Here is a 19,382-nt window from a genome sequence, read left to right as displayed (position 1 = left end):
ACACTTATGACCGGGATACACTCGTCCATCACTGGCAATTACAAAGACACATTCGAAAGCTTCTGACAGCAAAGAAACGCCGGAACTGGCGCCATACATGCGCATGACTCAGCGCCACCCTCCCTATCAACTCCTCCAAGTACTGGTCTGCTTTCCAATGCCTTACTCGTAGCCATCCCACCCCATATTGTCCACTCCTCCATGACAACTGCCCCTTCCATGACATCCTCAGTAAGGCTAACAATCTCGCTTCCCACCTCTTTGAAGTATTCTCCGTATCCAATGACCATCACTTTGTTTACTCCCTCTTCCTTGATGTCCTTGGCCACACCGATACCACACCCTGCCACTTGCTCCTAGCTTCCTGTACTTGGACCAGTTACTGCCCTCAGAATTGAACACTTCTGATATAGTACATGACGTTAAACTCATCCTCAGGTCCAAACGCAACATCGCTTCTGGTCACAATTGCATCATCTACCTCCACCTCAAGGAATGCCCCCTCTCTCTGATTTCTCACCACCCTTGTCATCCTGTACAATACCACCCACTCCACTGGCCTTTACCCTGACCTGTGGAAGACCTCCCACATCATATTGTTCCTTAAACACAACAAACCTCCTCCCGACACTTCTTCCTATCGCCCCATATGCCTCACCTCCGTGTGCACTAAGGTCTTCGAGTCCATCCTCTCCCACCATATCCATTACCACCTAATTCAACACCAGTTCCTCCCTCTTACCCAGTGCGGTTTGTGGCCTTCCGTCTCCGCCATCGACCAGTTCCTTAACCTTACACATCTTCTCTCCCTCCAACTTAACTTCCATCACCCTGCTATTTTTGTTTTCCTCGACCTCCAGAACGCCTATTCTGTGTATGGCACTCCAGGCTCCTTTCCCCGTTCCATACCTACACTTTTCCTTTCAACTTCATCTGTCTCATTGCCTCCTTCCTCCCCCACCGTCCTTTCTATATCACCACCCTTAATACCAATTACTGTACCTTCTACCTTACTGCAAGTGTGCCCCAGGGCTTGGTCCTTTCTCCTCTCCTTTATCTCCTGTACACCGCTGATATGTCCAAACTACCCCCACCCATCCATCTCCTTCGATGTGCTGATTACACCGCCATCCTTGGCCTCTATCTTACCTTTCAATGGTCTCAGTGCTCCCTCCAAACTCACCTAGATCAGTGCAACCAGTGGCTCCTTTGAATCAATCCTTCCAAACCCCAGGCAATCATTGTAGGATGTAACAGCTTCTCCTCCTGGCTCCTTGACTCTACCTCATCATCTGTGACCATCCTAGCCAACTTACTCCCATCTTGAAATATTTTGACCTCACCCTTGACTATCACCTCACCTGAACTCCCCATCTCCCTAGAATCCAAATCAAAGCCAACAACAGACTCCACCTCCTGAAACTCCTGTCCAGCCAGACATGGGGATTGCATCCTTCCACTATCCTTCATACAAACAAATCCTTGAGCCATCCCATCCTTTGTCAAGCCAAGCTGGATCTCTGTCCCTTCTTAGTTCTATAAAGCCCTCCAAATCCCTGAATGCCATGCACTCCACCTCACTTTTCATATCCATCTCCTGTCCCCCATGAGGATACTCTGTGACCTCATCCCTTTCCCACATCTCTTCCTTCTACTTGAACACATCCTACACCAATCACAACCTTAATCCCCTATCACCACCTGGTGTCTCCTTTCCTTTCCACTCCCTGCCTACTACTGTGCCTCTACTGTTGTGTCCCACCCCCTCTCCATCTGCACATCCTGCACCTCCTCGTTCAAATAAACTTCCAACGTCTTCCCATCCCTGATTATGTGCTTCACCGCAATATTTATCCTTCCTTCCAACTCTGACCCTCCTATTCCTCTCCCCTCCTTCATAGGGCTCGGTCTCCTTCCCCTCCCTCTTTTCTGGTTCCTCCCTCCTAACCCCTGTCCCTCTTACTTATCCTTTCCCTATCTTTGCACTCCTTCCTGGGTTCCTGGGTTGCTCCCTCCCTATCCTCCGCATCTCCTGCCTCCTGGTGTGCTACCAGATCCCCCCATCTACCAATTCCTATCCCCCTCCTCTGCTGAACCCCCCCCCTTCTCTCTTTCCTCTCTCCCTCCTCTCTAACCTCCCCTCCCTCGGCAGGTCCTTCAATTTTAATCCAGTTACTCTCTGTTATGTTTTGGAGTCTGCCGTGTATGTTACATAGGTAGAGTGTGTGTTCAGTGTCGTCATCCCATAGCGTGAACGCCGTGTTTAATTGTGCTGCTCGTATTGCCAGTGTTTATGTGCCACATCTTTGTCGAGTGTCATTTTAACTATATGTGGATTTTAAGTAAATATGCCTGTGTCAAACTACCCCTTTATTGAATATTTTACCTCAAATTGTTTCCCTGTCTCATCTGTAAACTTAATCTTTTATCCCTGCATTTTATGCATGTACCGTTTTCCTGTGATATTTATGTAGTCTCTCGGCTGAAGAGTGGAGAATTGTGCTGCTGACAGCCCACCTCTGCCCACATGGGCTTGATGTCATATCATAATTACCCAGCCTTCCCATATAGAGCTATTGGCTAAACTGGCTGTTTTATGGCTGCCTGGGCGAGGCAACCATAATTTGGATATGGAGTAGGACGTGACCAGGTTGTGACTAAAATCTGGTGGAAGGAAAACGATTAGTGACAAATAAGCACCAGCTAGTATAAAACAGTTACTTAGCTTTATTGACAGCGGAGAATGTACCGTAGATGCAGTTCCGATTAGTGTCCAAAGAATATTCCTGATTCGTGGCCTAAGTCGTTATACAATACTGAACCACACAGCGAGCTAGCTAACCAGCCAACGAACGACGGCACTGACGACAGCAACGAGCTATCTGCAAGACTCCCTGACTCGGGGCCAGCGCTCCTGTTATACCGTGTAGCCAGAGGGCGCTGTAGGCCCCAGCTCAGCAATGGCGCGACGTCCTCGGTCGGTGGCAACGCCATTCACCGCCGGAGGTCGCGACGGGAAACTGTGGCAAGCGATTCGACTGCAGGACGCGCGCGCTGTTCGGTTGGGTCCGCGGATACAACATTCCTCCCCCCTTGAAAAGCCACCAAGACGTCAGGTGCTGCCAGGGCTACTGTGAGGCGACGGGGAGCCAACAGAGCGAGTCTGGGTGGCGTCGACTCCCGCGTCCCGGCATTCGCCCTGCGCTGAAACCGGAAACAGCCGACACGACCCCAAGGACGCAACGCACAGCAGCCACGACGGACCCAACACTTAACGCGCCCGGACGCTCGAGGACGACGAGGAAGCCTCGGGCGGCAGCGACGGAGTCCCGGCTAGGAAGAGCCGGAGGGCGGGCTGGACCAGCTCGGACAACCACGTCGACTTCCATCGGGCAAGGCTCCTGCAGCGGCGACGGCTGCGGGGGCGGGGTCGACGAGGGACGCCCGCCATCCAGGGACCGGGGCGAGTCCGCCTGTGGGTCTGCAACCGGGAACCCTGCGGCAGTGCCGCTAGCACGGCAAAGCCGCAGCTGATTGCGGTGGCGGCGCTGCAAGCCGACGGGGGTGGAAACAAGGAACATGTGGGAACCCAACCGCCGGACGATGGTACCCTGCCCCCAGGGGTAGCATTCATCTCACGCTAGGTGAGGAGAACCCTACGTCTTAGTGACGTAACGCTACGTCATCGTGGCGTAAATAACCTAAATCGACTAAATGAGTACGTATATCGATTTTTGCAGTTGTACCGATAACGTCAAAGCTAAATGTAAATACATGTGTACAAACGAAGTGGCAGGAGTTGTGTGATATGCTCATCCCAGCTGAATGAATTGTTAAATGTAATCCCAGCAATTTGCGATGTTATTGTGTATTTCATGAACATAATTAATGTCTGAGCGAAGGACCCATAACGAAATAAAAAAATGCTTGTCATTCTTTTTAAATCCGATGAACCGTGCATAAATCGTGTGGACAGAAAAGTGAAGTAATTAATTACTAAGCTGCAATCCAAAGAATGTGGGATGTTATTGTGTTTCGTGAACGTAACGAATATCTGAATGAAGGAATCATGTGTCTAGTAATGTTTTCAAACCGATTAATATTGAATAAATCAAGTGTATAAAAACGTCAAACAGGAATAAATTAAAGTGTTTCGTATTTTTATAAAATCCAATTAATTGTACAAATTCTTGTGGGCAGAAACGTTAAACTGAGAAATTGAAGTGGTTCTGAAGATAATTCCGAATGTTGCTAGAAACATTAAACCATCTAGTTCCGTTTAATTTTGTCTTCGTGTTGTAAATCAACTAAGAAAGATAGTGAAATCTTTCAGACTATCTTCATGGATCTGCTCGAAAGTTCTCTCATCTCCGTTAGAGCCCAAGTTCAGAACGACGTACACGCTAGCAACACCGAACAGTAGTACAATGAAAGCACATAAACAAATAACAATGCAGATTCAAGACGCACACAACAGTCGATATATACAGAATGCACACAACAATCGATAGGACAACTCGTGAAACTCATGATGACGCGTGCCTACGTCACTATAACGTAGGGCTCTCCTCACCTAGCGTGAGATGAATGCTACCCTGCCCCCAGCGGCGGAGGCCGGCAAACAACCTGCAATACACAGGAGTGTTAGGCGCAAAGCAATCATGCGGCTGGCGCGCGCGGCGGTGGGTCCAGCAGGGTGAGTAAAGTTCTGTAGCGACGGCCATGAAACAACTCTGCCGGCGACGGGCCGTCGCGAGGCTGCGAACGATAAGACGAAAGGAATGCGAGCAAAGCTTGGTCTCTCGTGTGGGTGGCGCGAAGCTTGCTCATCTGTTGTTTAAAAGTACGGACAAACCGCTCAGCCTCGCCATTGGACTGAGGGTGGAAAGGAGCACTTGTGAGATGAGCAATCCCATTGGCAACACAAAACTGTTCAAAATCACGCGAAACTAAAAAGGGACCATTGTCTGTTACAATCAGTTCAGGTAAACCTTCAAGGCAAAAGATGGACGAAAGGGCGCGGATGGTGCTCGGAGCAGTGATATTGTTCATTGCAACGACAAAAAGAAACTTGCTAAAGGCATCCACAACCACAAGCCAGCGAGTACCCCAGAACGGGATCCGCAAAGTCGAGGTGTACGCGCTGCCAAGGCTCAGAGGGTGTGGGCCATGGAGGAAACGTCTGGGGCGGGGCCGACTGGTGTTCGATGCACGAACTGCACTGACCAGTTAACTGTTCAGTATCCTTGTCTATGCTTGGCCAAATGCAATGTTGGCGTGCAAGTTGCTTAGTGCGTACCATTCCCCAGTGGCCCTGATGTAGCAAAGTCAAAACTTCGCGCCGTAGAGACTGTGGAATAACCACCCGAGACTGTCCAGACTGAGAGCGAAGCAGCAAAACACCACGGTGCACTGACAAGTCGTGGCGGTGAGTAAAATAACGGCGCACGACGGGATTTGCAACGTCCTTTGGCGAACGAGGCCAGGCGGTGCGCACCAAATGCAAAAGTCTCCCAAGTCCAAGTCCGTTATATCGTGTAGCCAGAGGGCGCTGTAGGCCCCAGCTCAGCAATGGAGCGACGTCTTCGGTCGGCGGCAACGCCATGCGCCGCCGGCGGTCGCGACGGGAAACAGGCAGGCGATGCGACGGCAGGGCGCGCGCGCTATTCGGTTGGGTCCGCGGATACAATAGGCTGGATATTAGTCTAACAGTAGAGAGTTGCTCCACAGCCAGCAGTTACTCACTTGTTGGTCAGCAGGAGGCTACTCCACTGTACTTCAGTGACAGCGTGACGTCCTATTATTGTTACCATCCATCCATCCTTGACATATAGGGCTATTGGCTAGACTGGCTGTAGCAACTCGCTAGTGCTAGACTAATAGCGAAAATATCTACTCCAAATCCAACAGTTATTGACGAAACTGGATGGAGCTACTGTCTAGTGATCAATCAATGGCAATTCAGATTGTATAAATAAATGAATTCCTCATTGTGTACAAAATAATGACTTATGTCCGTCCTATCCAGAAGCCCAGCACAGACTAAGTCCCTTTCTCGCGAATTTCCAGATTAGGAGGGGAGAGGGGTGGGGTAGAGGGACTGGAGGAGGGCCAAAAGTGCTCTGTGATGGTGGTGTTGTGAACTAGGTCAGCTGGTCTCCAAACTTCAAGGGGAACACAGAAAATTTGATATTCCAATCAACAAATTTGAATTTCCCACAATTTTTTGAATTTCCCGCCAAAATTTAAAGTTCCTGCAATTTCCAGGGCAAGAGATTGAGGCCGACGAGAGGATGGGTGGGGGGGGGGGGTAAGAGACCCATGTGCTTGCTGTGGAAAACCTGTGACATCATCAAGGGGTGCAGGTAATTAATTGACCAATTAATTAATTTGCATAATTAATTTGATATGAGTTTTGATATACAGCCTACATCATTTTTCAGTTGGTTTTGATCCTTTTATAAATTAAAAAGAAGGTAAATAACTGCATCATCTACGAAGAATCTAAAACGGATGTTCGCATCTACTACAAAAATCCAACATTACTGTCATTAGGTAGAGATAAAAGATGATGTGAAATTCCCATCAACCAAGAATTATGGAAAGTTTTGTGGATGAAGATTAATATTTACACCAGTGTCCTACAGTTAAGCATAATCACAGGAACATGAAAATAGAAAGAGAAAAGGTGAGATACCATCTAACATAATCGTAATTGTAGACCTACAAACCCTCTTGTTCGCTCTGTATAGGAAAGAGGTACATCGTGCTGTGAACAGTGGGCGCAATCGAAAGGTAAACACAAACAGTGTTTGAGACCACTCATGTCTCAGTCTTGTTGGTCCATTCATAGTGAGTGGCGTGTAGTCTCTTGGTGAAATTGACAATGTAATGCCACATACACTTCATTTGGCCTCTTGTTTGTATGGCAGGATACTCGGCTGCCTGGTAGCAGGCCAGACACAGACCGAAGTCTCAGGATCCTTGAATGTGCCACAGTGTGTCATTTCGAGGCTTTTGTGACGATTTCAAGACACAGGAAATGTTCCTTGTAGGCCAGTGCAATGTCGACCAAGAATAACCACCCCACAGCAGCAGCAATATGTGGCCATAACTGCCAAAATAAATGGCAATGCACTTGCAAGACAACTGGCTGCAGAGCTTGCAGCTGCCTCCCTGTTTCCCATCAAAACATGTATCGGAGGCTCAGAACAGCAAGACTGTTTACCAGACGTCCAGCTGTCTGCAATCCACGCACTCCAGCACACAGACTGACCCTTGCATATTGGAGCCGGCAACATCAAAACTGGACCATTAATGAATGGAGGAATGTGCTCTTCACAGATGAATCCCATTTCAGATTGGTCACACACTGCTCTGTAGAGAAACTGGTAGTTAATGTAACCACAGGAACGTCGTGGAAGGAGACCAGTATGGTGGTGATGGCGTCGTGGTGTGGGGAAGCATCATGCTGAATAGTAGTACGGAACTGCACATCTTCGTTGGTTGTCAGAGATATACTTAAACGCTCTGAGGTACAGAGGAGGTACCGCTCCCACATGTTCGCCTTTTCAGAGGCGCAGTTGGTCCAGACTTCTTCTTTGTGGACGATAACTCCCTTTCGCATCGAGTTCTTGTGAATGAATTTCTTGAAGGTGAAGATATCTGTTGCATGGACTAGACAGTGAGGTCTCTGGATCTGAATCCTATAGAACAAGCGAGGGATGCATTAGGGAGACGAATTGCATCCTGTCAGCCTCCATCAAGGACAGTTCGAGACATCCGCACTACTCTTGCTGATGAATGGGATCGACTGCCAAGACAGCTCTTGATCCATCTACTAGAGAGCATGCCACGTCGCTGTGCATGGTGTAATACTGATAGAAGTAGCCACATCCCCTATTAAGAGCTTCTTTTGTTGTGGAAGAGATTTCCCAGTTGAGTTATTTTCTTACAAATGTGTATCTTAGCTATCAGAATTTTTCTACGTTATATTTTGGACACTGTTGTACGCCATATATCTTTCGATTAAGCTGTAGGTTGTTCAGTAGCCGTTCCGACACACTGATAAGGCAATATGTCTCGTGTCGTGATTATGCTTACCTTTTGGACACTTGTGTACTTTTAGATGTCACAGCTTCATCATCATGTATTCAGTTTTTACGAGGGTTGCCCAGAATATAATGCACCTAATTTTTTTATCTTCAACAATGAGACTTACACTCATGAAAGAATGGTGATTTATCTACACACTCTATTTTTCCACGTAATCTCCATACCGTTCTATGGCCTTCCTCCAGCGCGAGACAAGGGCATGTACAGTGTGTCGGCAGCAATCCTTGTCCTGGTGGCGGAGCCAGTGCTTCACTGTGTGAATAACTTACTCATCGTCTTCAAAATGTCTTCCACGAATGACATTCCTTAATGGCCCAAACAAGTGGAAGTCTGAGGGGGCTACGTCAGATGTGTCAGGTGTGACAACCGTGGATGGTCTCGCCGACCGCTGCAAATAGTGGAGCTCCACCGAACCACCTTCTGATGATCTCACCCTCCGAGCCTAGCGATTAACTGTGCTTCTGTCGACAGCAAATGCTCTATAGACTTTGCAAAGCGTTTGTAAATATTCCCTATATTCCCCACAGTGTCTTTATCTGTAGTGAGAAATTCAATGACGGCACGTTGCTTGTAACGTACATCACCTACAGATGCCATTTTGAAACTGTCCTGCAGTTACGCTATCTGTCGGAAGTGACAGAAATTTGGCGCACTCACTCAGGAGACTTCAAATTACATACGTAACGTTTCGCATTCGTAGCATTGTTCTCAGGTGAGAAAAAAAGTGCGGTGCATTACTTTCTGGGCAACCCTCGTACCTTATAGCTAATTATGCCGACGGTAAAGCGTGTTTAGCCTTATAACTCTTCCTAAAGTAGACATTCGAACTTATAAAATTAAGTTATTAATTGTCTTCTAAAGAAGAACAATTTATTAATACATCCCTTAATATGTTATAAACCTAATGGTTTCAATACACAGAAAAGCATACACATTTAAAACAAGTAACCAGAAACTAATGAGAACAAATAAGAAGCAGAATCTTTGGAACTTACTTGTCACACGTTACATTTAATGGATGAAGCTGTGGGGCGGCATTCCCTGGGTGATCTCGTCATCCCAGAGGGAACAATGGATCAACACAAGTATAAATCCTTTCTTGAGGACTATGTCCACCCCTACATTCAGTTTGCTTTTCTTTGGCACGGAGACATCTATCAGCTGGTCAATGCAACGTGTCATACAGCCCACAGCACATGTGTAACAGTACCAGGAAAAGTTTACTATACCCCTAGCCACTCCAATCGAAAATCTGTGGGACTGGGCTATTCGCGCCATGGATCCTCAACCCAGAACCTAGCGCAGCTGGCCACGAGACTAGATTTGGCATAGTTCAACATACCTGACGTTAACTCTTTTCCTGCACCTCTCGAGATGCAAAAGATGGCTTTTTAGGGTATTGACATATGGTCACATTAATGTGAGTGGATACTATTAAAAATGGCTCATATGGCTGTAAGCACTATGGGACTTAACATGTGAGGTCATCAGTCCCCTAGACTTAGAACTACTTAAACCTAACCAACCTAAGGACATCATACACATCCATGCCGAGGCAGGATTCGAACCTGCGACCGTAGCAGCAGCACGGTTCCGGACTGAAGCGTCTAGAACCGCTCGGCCACAGCCGCCGGCCAGTGGACAGTGTAGTTACGTCCTTGTAAGCGATGAAACGACAATACGTAACTTCAGCTCTGCTTGTTCCGATTCTTGCCAGTCTTCGCGTATACGTTTGACCTTGGCCAATCCCACTTCCGTCTTTCCAATTCTTTCTACTCTTCTTTTCGTGAATCGGCGAGCCATAATAGTCTCACGCGTCTTCGTGACGGTAATAGGATCTTCTTTGGTTCCCTTCGGTTCCGTTTCCTTTTGCCTCCCATCGCGTCTTCTCCGTTCCGCTTTGTGCGGACATGCGCTGTGCCTACACTGCTTTTCTCAATACTGCACTCGTCAGAACACAATGTCGCGCGTTATCTGCTGCGTCGTTCTGCTTACTGTGCTGTTTTATTTATATTGTACTCCTAAATCCTGATTCCTACTTAATTACTTTTCCAAAAATTCTGCGTGTATTTCGTCATATCTCCGGTAGTATGGACTGTTTCAAATAAAATTTAAACTCTAATTCTTTGTGTTTCTAGACGGGTGTTTTTCCAAGAATACTTTCTCAACCTCCACGTACGAAAACTTTCCTTCTCCTTGGTTCAAATGGTTCAAATGGCTCTGAGCACTATAGGACTTAACATCTGAGGTCATCAGTCCCCTATAACTTAGAACTATTTAAACCTAACTAACCTAAGGACATCACACACATCCATGCCCGAGGCAGGATCCGAACCTGCGACCGTAGCGGTCGCGCGGTTCAGGACTGAAGAGCCTAGAACCGCTCGGCCACACCGGCCGGCCCTTCTTCTTGCTTCCCAAACAACATATTTTCAGTTTTCTTCACACGATCTAACAAACTCTGACTTTAGTGTTCTAAATCTTGTTTTTTTTTCTTAACAGTCTGCTCTACCTCTTCTATAACAATAATCTTTACATACTCTGCCTAAATATTCTGCTCTGAAGTATGTTTCTTATCCATTAAAAATACCTCTGTATCCGTAACAAGAATGTGAGCATCCGATTATGTGGTATCATCGTCTGTGCATGTACTAGTGTTTCCGACATCTAATATCACATTAGCTGGAATTCTGCTTCACATGTTCAGGTCATAACTAGCCATTTTAAAGACCAAGTGGGTGTCTAATTCTGATTCTAAATCTGACGCTTCACATAACTCAAGGTTCGTAAAAATAACAGATGCGTTTTTCAATTCATTACATGCATTTGTTCTTCTTTTTTTTTTTTTTTGTCTCTCTTCAAGTATCTTCGACCCCCCTTAAATATCTCTGCAATTATTTTCTGTTGCTCCTTTTCAAAATCTGTCCTCTACTTGGCTTAAACTTCCTCAGATTCCTCTAATTCCTTCACGTTCTTCTTCTTCTTTTTTTTTTTTTTGCTTTCTTTTCCGATTTTCGCTTGATTTCCCCTAAATTGTTTGCATTCCTTCTTAGATGCCTGTGAAATTTTCTCTTGATATCAAATATTTTATCTACACACATCAAAAAATGTTTTGCTTCACCCCAGTTCCCAGAACTCCTGAACATAAACGTTGACTGTGGATACTGTATCACAGGCACAGCCCCTTTCATTGTTCAGAGATGTCACTAAACCAGCCCAAAGATGTAAACAACCATGCATGAGCAGCTCCTATTAGACGAAGGGGGTCCAACAGCCGATCAGTTCCAGTCACTCCACCAGGAAGGAGGTAAACAGCTCGTGTTGTTTGTAGTTCAACCATGCCTAGACGGTCAATACCGCGGTTTGATCGCGTCCGCATTGTTACTTTGTGCCAGGAAGGGCTCTCAACAAGGGAAGTGTCCAGGGGTCTCGGAGTGAACCAAAGCGATGTTTTTCGGACATGGAGGAGATACAGAGAGACAGGAACTGTCGATGACATGTCTCGCTCAGGCCGTCCTAGGGCTACTACTACAGTGGATGTCCGCTACCTACGGATTATGGCTCGGAGGAACCCTGACAACAACGTCACCATGCTGAATAATGCTTTTCGTGCAGCCACAGGACGTCATGTTACGACTCAAACTGTGCGCAATAGGCTTCATGATGCATAACTTCACTCCCGACGTCCATGGGGAAGTCCATCTTTGCAACCACGACACCATGCGGCACGGTACAGATGGGCCCAACAACATTCTGAATGGACCACTCAGGATTGGCATCACGTTCTCTTCACCGACGTACGCCGCTGGTGGTCATGGAAGGTGCCGTAACGGCTGTACGATACGTGAATGCCATCCTCCGACCATCGGCAGCATATTGGCGAGGCATTCGTCTTCACGGACGAGAATTCGCGCTCCCATCATTTATATCTTGTGAGTGACTTCCTTCAGGATAATGACGTCGCTCGACTAGAGTGGCCAGCATGTTCTCCAGACGTGAACCCTATCGTACATGTCTGGGATAGGTTGAAAAGGGCTGTTTATGGATGACGTGATCCACCATCTACTCTGAGCCATCTACGCCGGATCGCCGTTGAGGAGTGGGACAATCTGGACCCACAGTGCCTTGATGAACTTCCGGATAGAAATGCAACGACGAATACAGGCACGTATCAATGCAAGAGGACGTTCTACTAGGTATCTGAGGTACTCGTGTGTACAGCAATCTGAACCACCCCCTCTGAAGGTCTCTCTGTATGATGGTACAAAATGCAATGTGTTGTTTTCATGAGCAATAAAAAGGGCGGAAATGATGTTTATGTTGATCTCTATTCCAATTTTCTGTACTGGTTCCGGAACTCTCGGAACCAAGGTGCTGCAAAAGTTTTTTTGATGTGTGTGTTTTCTATAACGCATCGAGAAATGTCGTCATATCCCTCTGACTGCTACTTTGAAGTGACTGATGTTCGGTTTTGCTGCTAAGTGGGGTTCTCTCTAGTTATTTCCGTTTATGTGTCAGTAGTGTTGAAGTTTTAATATCATTTAATTCTATCTTTAGTTTCACGGAGCGAGGTGGCGCAGTGGCAAGCACACTGGACTCGCATTCGGGAGGACGACGATTTAGGTTTTCCGTGATTTCCCTAAATCGTTTCAGGCAAATGCCGGGATGGTTCCTTTGAAAGGGCACGGCCGATTTCCTTCCCCATCCTTCCCTAACTCGAGCTTGCGCTCCGTCTCTAATGACCTCGTTGTCGGCGGGACGTTAAACACCACTAACCTAACCTAACCTTTAGTTCCATGTTTACCGATTCTCTGTTAGTCAAATCCTCAAAATCGGGATCTTCGATCCCTACAGTATCGCATTCTCCCTCTTTATGAAGTTGATTTCTCGTAATGCTGTCGATGAGTATTTGCTCCTTTTATGGACGACATTTTGGCACTTCAAAGTCAAATGATGCAGAACATAAGCTTAACAGACAGCCTCCACTAAAATATTCGTCATACGCCAAATGATATAAAAATCTCCCTAGAGCAGCAATTTAAACTATGCGCAATTGGCAAAGTTGCAACACGTTTGTTACTGCGACCGTTGGTTACTGTGTTGCGGTGTGATGCTCCCAACTGCATCGCTTTCTTGTGTCATGATGGTCGTCTCGAGCCACTACAATCCAAGATTCTGGAGAATTTCGTATCTTTTCTCGAACCACTACAGCCCAAGATGCCGTACATTTTCTTTTTACACACGCACTGTTTATTTCTCTCTCTGTGCGAACTCGAGGCTCCCGTGTTGTGTACCCAGTGACACCCCACAGATTAGATTAGATGTACTTTTCGTTCTAATATATTCACACTGATCAGTTCTTCCAGGACGTAAAACATGTCGGAAAAACTAGAACATACAATAAATACTTACAAAAAAAATGTTAATGTGCCTTCCACAGATTCCAAATCAAATCGTCGTCGAGAATGTGGAATAAGAAAAAATATCTTAAAACGCATTTTCATTTAAAAGGTACTAAATAACTTGTCACAAAATACACTCAGGATCATACGAGTGTTCTTTGGCTATTGCAGCACACATCATCAAAGAGAAAGATCAATTTACAAAACTTATTCACAATAATGGCATTGCTGCACTAAATTTGTGCAGAAGTTAGATTCTACTAATATTAGCGTTCTGTGACGTTGTTAGTAAAATATACACATCAGTTGGTTCTAATAAGAAATTCGTCGGTGGTATATAAAGTTGACCAATAAATCTTTTATACTCCTCTTAAACTGATCGTCATTAGCAGTTAAACTTTTTATGGCTGCTGTCAGGTTATAGAAAATGTGTGCTCCTGAACAATCGACACATTTTTGGACGAAAGTAAGTAACTGACTTTAAATCTTTGTGAATATTATTCTAGTTTCTAGTACTGAGTCCATGAATTGAGATGTTGGTTTAAAAATGAATACATTTTAATGAAAAATCAGGTTAAGGAATGAACATATTGGGAAGCCGTAGTTAATATCCCTAACTCCCTAAACAGGCCTCTGCAGGTTGTTCTTGAGTTCGCACCACATACAATTCTTGTTACACGTTTTTGGAGCCGGAAAGCTTCAGCTTGGCTTTATGAGATACCAAACAAATAATCCCTAACGAGATTATGGGACGAAAATAAACATAATATGCCACATGTTTAATTTTTGTATCACTTTCCCAGCGGAACTTCCGCAGCGTAGTCGAAACATGGGAGTGGATCCACATGTTGTCAAGGTTGTTTCGAGTACACTACAGAAGTTTCGCTGGGAGTCCCTTACACTTCCTCCATTCAGTCCCGATCTCTCTCCATGCGATTTCCATATTTCGGAGAACTGAAGAAAGACATTCGTGACCGTCGATTTGCTTCAGACAAAGAGGTGCAAGCCTGCGTACAATCATGGTTCCATAAGCAACAGCAGACTTTTTCCATGAAGGTACTGAGCGTATTGTATCAGTTCAATAAATTTATTTATATGTATGGGGATTTCTTTTGAAATAATAAACAGTTAACTTACTTTTCTTCCATCCGTCTCGTTTTCATTTGTCTGTACCTTGTATGATCTTTAATATTTTGCGATATATTTTGTAATGTGCTACAGCATCAACATCAGGGCTATATCTGACTGACAGTTAAATTTTCCTTTTTGTTTTACAAGATACCTTTATTTCCCAGCTAATCTATGGCTTTGTAGACTGCGGTCTAACGTGAGTTAGTTCTGGTGGAAAACAGTATTCAAATAATATTTGTACTGTTTAATGAAAGTGTTGTATTTTTCATTAATGACGTGGGCACTGTATACGTCACTCCAGTTCACGTCTTCGGGGGATGTCCCAAAATAATTCACTTTTGGCTTACTGACTATCCTTGAACTCTTATTTAATACGATTCATGTCCTGTCCAGTATTAACCTGTACACTGATGAGCCAAAACATTATGACCACCTGCTTAATAGCTCGTTTGTCCGTCTTTGAACAAAATACATCTCTGATTTTGTGTATAAGGGATCTGACAGTTTGTTGATATGTTTGTAGAGGTATGCGGCATTAGATGTCTACACACAGGTCATCCAATTCGCGTAAATAGCGGACCGTTGATTTGCGACCTAGATGGCTGGCTCTGAGCGCTATGGGACATAACATCTGAGGTCATCAGTCCCCTAGAACTTAGAACTACTTAAACCTAACTAACCTAAGGACATCACATACATCCATGCCCGAGGCAGGATTCGAATCTGCGACCGTAGCAGTAGCGGGGTTCCGCACTGAAGCGCCTAGAACCGCACAGCCGACCTAGGTGGATTCCATGGGATTTACATCAGGCGAATATGGTCTCCGAGACATCAACGTGAGTTCACTATAATGCTCCTGAAATCACTGTAGCACGGCTTCTGGCTCCGAAACACGGCAATTATACTGCTGAAAAGTGACATCTCCATCGGGAAAGCCATCAAGCATGAACGGTGTAGCACGGCTTCTGGTTCCGAAACACGGCAATTATACTGCTGAAAAGTGACATCTCCATCGGGAAAGCCATCAAGCATGAACGGATGCAGGTGGTTCGTAGCTGTCAACGTGCCTTCGATTACTACAACAGGTCCCATGCAAGCATAGGAGAATGGCTCCCATAGCATAATATTGCTCCCACCAGCTTGCGTCCATGGCGCTCTGCACGTTTCGAGCCGCTTCACCTCTATGACGACGTTTGTGGAGACCACCAGCGACCTAGTGTAGCAAACATGTGAGTCACTCGAAGAGTCGACATGTTTCCACTGATCGGCGGTTGAATCCCGATGGTCCCGTGCCTACTGCAATCGTAATGAACTATGTCGTTGGGTCAATATTCAAAACGTAGGGGTGGTCTACTGTGGAGCACCATGTTCAAAAATTTACGATGAACGGTGTGCTCCGAAACACTTGTGCGTGCACCAGCATGGTGTTCTTTCGGTTTAGATACCACAGGTCACCACCTATCCTACTGTACAGAGCAGACGTCCAACCATTTTGCACCTAGTGGTCGTTTCACTATCCTTCTACCTTTTTCTGTAGATGCTCACGACAGTAGGTCGTGCACATTCGACCAACTTCGCCGTTTCCGAGATACTCGTTCACAGGCTGTCCATAATAATAGCCTGCCCTTTGTCAAAGTAACATTTCTCAATGGATTTCCCTCTTTGCATCCATTACATTCGCTAGGGTGTTACCTCGTCCGTGCCTGCTCCTCTTACATACTTTTGTTGCCACGTCGCGTGCCCGCAACGCCACCTGCATCCCCTCATGCTTGATGTCTTCCACAACGGCGATGTCATTCTTCAGCAGCATAATTGCAGTGTATCGGAGGCAGAACCGTGGTTGGCAGTGGTCATAATATTTTGGCTTATCAGTGTAACGTTAATGTAATGTGTTTATTAGACCTTTGTATAAAGATATTATCGGTGCTTGCTTGTGATCAGTTAGCTAATCTAGTTGGGAAGTTTATGGTAGGAATTAAGTTGAATGATAGTGTTAGTCACTGTAATACAGGGCTATTACAAATGATTGAAGCGATTTCATAAATTCACTGTAGCTCCATTCATTGACATATGGTCACGACACACTACAGATACGTAGAAAAACTCATAAAGTTTTGTTCGGCTGAAGCCGTACTTCAGGTTTCTGCCGCCAGAGCGCTCAAGAGCGCAGTGAGACAAAATGGCGACAGGAGCCAAGAAAGCGTATGTCGTGCTTGAAATGCACTCACATCAGTCAGTCGTAACAGTGCAACGACACTTCAGGACGAAGTTCAACAAAGATCCACCAACTGCTAACTCCATTCGGCGATGGTATGCGCAGTTTAATGCTTCTGGATGCCTCTGTAAGGGGAAATCAACGGGTCGGCCTGCAGTGAGCGAAGAAACGGTTTAACGTGTGCGGGCAAGTTTCACGCGTAGCCCGCGGAAGTCGACGAATAAAGCAAGCAGGGAGCTAAACGTACCACAGCCGACGGTTTGGAAAATCTTACGGAAAAGGGTAAACAGAAGCCTTACCGTTTACAATTGCTACAAGCCCTGACACCCGATGACAAAATCAAACGCTTTGAATTTTCGGCGCGGTTGCAACAGCTCATGGAAGAGGATGCGCTCAGTGCGAAACTTGTTTTCAGTGATGAAGCAACATTTTTTCTTAATGGTGAAGTGAACAGACACAATGTGCGAATCTGGGCGGTACAGAATCCTCACGCATTCGTGCAGCAAATTCGCAATTCACTAAAAGTTAACGTGTTTTGTGCAATCTCACGGTTTAAAGTTTACAGCCCCTTTTTCTTCTGCGAAAATAACGTTACAGGAAACGTGTATCTGGACATGCTGGAAAATTGGCTCATGCCACAACTGGAGACCGACAGCGCCAACTTCATCTTTCACCAGGATGGTGCTCCACCGCACTTCCATCATGATGTTCGGCATTTGTTAAACAGGAGATTGGAAAACCGATGGATCGGTCGTGGTGGAGATCATGATCAGCAATTCATGTCATGGCCTCCACGCTCTCCCAACTTAACCCCATGCGATTTCTTTCTGTGGGGTTATGTGAAAGATTCAGTGTTTAAACCTCCTCTACCAAGAAACGTGCCAGAACTGCGAGCTCGCATCAACGATGCTTTCGAACTTATTGATGGGGACACGCTGCGCCGAGTGTGGGAGGAACTTGATTATCGGCTTGATGTCTGCCGAATCACTAAAGGGGCACAATCGAACATTTGTGAATGCCTAAAAAAACTTTTTGAGTTTTTGTATGTGTGTGCAAAGCATTGTGAAAATATCTCAAATAATAAAGTTATTGTAGAGCTGTGAAATCGCTTCAATCATTTGTAATAACCCTGTAAATACTTACTCGAAGAATGTTAAGAAAATCTACATTAAAATCACCAGCAACAATCATTTTTTGTTGTTGTTAAACTAGCCAGTAGAGCTTCAAGTGCCGGCCGGAGTGGCCGTGCGGTTCTAGGCGCTACAGTCTGGAGCCGAGCGACCGCTACGGTCGCAGGTTCGAATCCTGCCTCGGGCATGGATATGTGTGATGTCCTTAGGTTGGTTAGGTTTAATTAGTTCTAAGTTCTAGGCGACTGATGACCTCAGAAGTTAAGTCGCATAGTGCTCAGAGCCAATTTTTTAGAGCTTCAAGGTGATTTACGAACAGACGGAATTTACCTGCTGCTGCTGCTCGGTATTCTCTTACTATTACGAAGGATTTTTTTTATGAAATTCCATTTCTGTCGCACATTCTTCCACATGCTGCTCTATGCAAAATTTATGAATGTCTATGTTCTTAAAGTTTTTACAGTTTCTAATGAATGTGGCTTCTCCTCTTTTCTTGTTTTTGCCCTACAGAAAGTGATTTGCTAACCTAAAGCACTTAACATACCGCTACCAGTGGTCACATGACGTTCAGAAAGGTACGTTATGCCAACTGATTTGATGACTCTAATTCATCAACGCAGGTAGCTAGTTCATTAATATTACTTCTTAGTCCTCATATATTCTGTGCATAAAGATAGCTGAAATTTTACACTGACTGAGTTGAAATTTGTGGGAAACAAAATTTGTGCTATTTAATGAAAAATTTTAACGAACAGCTGTTTGTGATAATGCGTTATGCCATAATAATGTTTATAATTACTATTAAAAACAGTCTTGATCACGATTTATTTAACAAGGTGACCGGTTTCGACCACTACTGTGGTCATCTTCAGACCATTGAGTAGGAACCCCTTTCTGTTGGAGAATCCGGCAATTGGCGGCGGGAAACTCAAAACGGCGTGTGCCGCTTCTGGGACTCGAGCCCCATTCCTTCTGGAAAGCCCAAGTTCAACCCCCACACCAACACAATTATACTATCAGAGGCGCTTGAAATTGGCAGTAGCGAATAGAACGCAGCGTCGAATCACATCGGGGATTTAAGGCGGGTTGTGATTCTCCAACAGAAAGGGGTTCCTACTCAATGGTCTGAAGATGACCACAGTAGTGGTCGAAACCGGTCACCTTGTTAAATAAATCGTGATCAAGACTGTTTTTAATAGTAATTATTTACAAGACATTGATCACTGCTGTTCCCATAATGCATTCAAAAGTAACATAATAATGTTGTTTGGTTTCTAGCTCAAACTGAAGGTTTGTTTCAATCCTAGCCTCTCTTAAAACTTGGTTCCTTTCTGTCCTACCTCAGAATGCAATATTCAGAATCGGGACCTGTATGGAACGATCAGGTGA

Source organism: Schistocerca cancellata, chromosome 4 (assembly GCF_023864275.1).
Source record: "Schistocerca cancellata isolate TAMUIC-IGC-003103 chromosome 4, iqSchCanc2.1, whole genome shotgun sequence".
Taxonomy (NCBI): Eukaryota; Metazoa; Arthropoda; class Insecta; order Orthoptera; family Acrididae; genus Schistocerca; species Schistocerca cancellata.
This window is presented reverse-complemented; position numbering follows the sequence as displayed.